This window comes from Episyrphus balteatus, chromosome 2 (genome assembly GCF_945859705.1).
Source record: "Episyrphus balteatus chromosome 2, idEpiBalt1.1, whole genome shotgun sequence".
Lineage (NCBI taxonomy): Eukaryota > Metazoa > Arthropoda > Insecta > Diptera > Syrphidae > Episyrphus > Episyrphus balteatus.
This window is the reverse complement of record NC_079135.1, coordinates 123451068-123454798: the sequence shown is the minus strand read 5'-3', so window position 1 is coordinate 123454798 and position 3731 is coordinate 123451068. Positions and strand designations below refer to the sequence as shown.

The following is a 3731-nucleotide window of genomic DNA, read 5'->3' as shown; positions in this document are numbered from 1 at the left end:
TCGTCAGTAGGAAAGTATACTTTTATGATTTTTAAGCTTTTAGCATATTGTATTTTGTAAACAAAATTATACATAGATTGCTTAACTGACAATGTTTAAGTTCTTGAAAATTACAGATTTATTGTCTATCTTGCTTTGCAATCGAATATTTGTGTTGTATTCTTGGGTAGGTGATGAAATCTTCAAAAGATTTTTTGAAGACCAAACAATGGAAGCTCATAGAAGTGTTTGAAATTAAATTAAATTGAAATTAAAAAAAAAAAGTACGTATACGCCATAGTGAACAAATTTAAAATTGTATTATTTATGTCTTATTATATTCATTTATTTTATTTATTTTTTTTTTAAATCTATTTTTGTGTTTGAAGAAGGAGTTATAGACAAAATGAATACAGCGACACCTAGAAGCAAAAGTCATAAACTATTTTTGTTTTTATTTTAAATACAGAGTTTGAAAAAAGGTGTACTGTTTATAACCAGATAGTAACTCAAAAACAAAAAAAAATAAATAATTACAAAAATTTGGTATAAAAACAGTAATTTTAAATGATTTTCTATTTTATTTAATTTTTTTTTTTTTGTCACCTTTTTGTATAACAAATATTTAAGATAATAAAATAATCTCAAAGTTATCTATACTTTTTGTAGAAAAAGGAATAATACTTTTTTTCTTTCATGATTTTGTCAATTTTTATAAAAAGTTTACAAAGAAAACTATAGGTACCATCTAAATGTCTAATATTTTTTTTAAGGAATAAAACTATATTCAATTCTATATGTTGCGTAAAAAGTAAAATAATGATTTTCTAAAGTTACTAGTTTTTCATTAAAAAAGCGAAAAAAAATTATTTTCTTTTCCTTTAGACGACTTTAATTTAATACAATCTCAAAGGTTATTATTTTAACTATAAACTATTACCACAATCATGATTGTACAACATCTAAAAAAAAGCTGGTATGTAATCAGTTTTCATAAAAAAAGAAACAAAACAAAAACAAACTTTTTTCTTTCCATTAACGTTTTATTATTTTCTTGTGCAACAAATTTCCATAAAATTTATACCTCAATAATATCTATCAGTTGAAAATCAGTAATATTGTCCTGTGACTTTGAGAATATTAAAACCAGAAACAGAAATTTGTAAGAATGTTAGCTTTTTGTACAGTATTCATTATATAAAAAAAAAAAAACAGTATTCATTAAAAAAAAAAATTATTATGCATCGGCCGGGAATCGAACCCGGGCCGCCCGCGTGGCAGGCGAGCATTCTACCACTGAACCACCGATGCTTATAAAAAATTAGAGTTCAAATTTTTTGTGTACAATTGGTTAAATATTCATACAATTTAAATATAATTATTGTCTATTAGATATGCATTTCTACTCACTTTGAAACATTATTTTTAATAGCTATGTAGTATATTCAATAAATAAATGACTAGACCCACATATTCCATTGGGTTCTTTTATGTTTCCAACATTCTTTCGGACGATTTAACCAATTTTATTGAAATTTAATGCAAAAGTATTGAAATTGTCTTGAATAACTACTTGTTCAACTTAAAACCAAAAATGTTTTTTGATTTTGACAATTTTTCTTATAAATCGATGAACCATGGCAGCCACCACAAAAAAGTGACACCATTTTCTAGCGTTCCACTCTCGCACTTTCGCAGTGCGGCAAAATTTCAATTCAAAATTAAAAATAAACTATTAGAGATACAAACATTTTCTATAGCTTATTTAAAAGATAATAACCTAAAGTTAAATACATTTGAAGAATTTAAAAAAATTCTATCTTTTAATAGGGTAAATAGGGGTAAAACCAAATTTCAAAAAATTGGCTATTTTCTAAACGCGACAATATAAATTGTTGAATTTTTTTTTAATTAATAGATAAATTTATTGCAGGACTGACAATAGTATTGAAAAAATTCTAAAACATTTAAAAACCAAGCTATAAATGGTTTTCTAAAACTAAAAGATGAGGTAGACCTTTGACAAAGTAGTGATTATAGGTAGGAGAATTTTGCAAAAAATTGGTATTTCAAAATGGTATATTTGACACAATAACGGGAAAAACAAGTTTTTTTGATCCAAGTTTTTTGTATCTTTTTTAACCGTTTTTTTTATTTTTATCTTTTTTTCTTCAACAGATAAATATATGAAATTTATACTGTAGATAGATAATAGACAGGACTATATTTGTGTAGAATTTCAATCAATTTTGTAGTCACAATTTTGAGATAACGGTAAAATAAAGTTTTATTATTCAACAGGTTATATCTTTTGATCTAAAGCAAATACAAATTTGATTTAACTTTATTGAGCATCCTGATGATGTTACCTTTCATTTGGTATATAACACATAACTGTACATTCACTACAAGCTACACAATGTGAAAAACTTACGAAATACCTCAAAACACCTGTGGAGATCTGTTGATCATGAACAGCCACCAGTGTGGGAAGTACCGTAATCTCAGTTTGGAATTTCGACATGGTTGGTTTTAAAAAATTATTACTTTTTTTTAGGCATCGCAGAAATAAGATTGAAACGTCATACGAAAGGTGAAATTATAAGCTTTTACATGATATAAGATTTGTTATAGGTCGTCTAAAAAAAATTGATTAAATAGCGTGAGAACATAAAATTATATGTTTTTTTTTTGCTTTTTTTGATGAAAATTGATCGAGTTCAAAAAATTCTAGCTCTTTTTGTAGATGCCTAATAGACATGATCGATATTATATATTTTGAGCTGAAGCAATAAGCTTTCAGGTATTATAAAATTTATTAGGTATAGGTTGTTACATATATAAAAAAAAAAATGAATTTTTGGGTGATGGAAATGATTTTTTCACTTTTTTCATAAGAAATGATTGTTTTTAATAAATTATTTTAATACTTTTTGCGCATTGTAAAAATTTAAAAATGGTTTTATTATTTAGAAGAAATATTTGGCTTTTTAATGGTATAATTTTTTTTGTAAGCTTTTAAAATAAAAAAATTAATATAATGAGAAAAGAAAAAAGGTAATTTTTTTTAGCTTTTTCTTGTAAATTATGATTGTTTGAAATAATTAAACGCTTCAATTGAGTCATTTTTAAAGCACACAACCTGTTTTCTTACGAAGTTATCACGTAAAATCATCGTCCGTAAACCGGCTTTACAGACAACCTCTTTTTGTAATTTAATGTAATTTTTAATGTAATAATTCATATCTACCAACCACTCAGAAGCAATTGGCGATATTTTAGTTATTTAAATGATCCAAGAAACCTTTCTGACATTTTTGCTAAACCAACTAATACCAATAAGCAATCAGCTTAAATATTAATTTTTTTGTCATTGTATCTAATTAATTTCTTCATTGTTCATCTCATTTCTGATTATAAAGTTCAAAAACTTCTATTTTCAAGGTCAATAAAATTTTTTGCTATTACTTTTGTACAAAAGTATCTTGTATACTCTCTACAAATGCAATATTTATCTCACCTTTTATATTTGAATTAAACATTTGTCAACTAATCGGCTGTGCAAAACTTCTCTCATACAAAACACTTACACGTAAACAAATACAAAAGCTTGTAATATAAAATACCTACAAACGATAACGACACAATTTGAAGGTCTATGTCATGATCCAACAATAATAATTCCACTATCGGCCATTCCACTTGTGTATTTGCCATTATTTAGCTTCTATTCATAGATACAGTTGTTTTGT

General features: G+C 25.4%; 1 non-coding gene across 1 annotated transcript; it reads right to left on the bottom strand.

The window, feature by feature from the left end:
• Positions 1 to 1219: 1219 nt before the first annotated feature.
• Positions 1220 to 1290, bottom strand: Trnag-gcc (transfer RNA glycine (anticodon GCC)). The gene has a single exon. It is a non-coding gene; the product is annotated as a tRNA-Gly (tRNA).
• Between the last annotated feature and the right edge of the window lie 2441 nt (positions 1291 to 3731).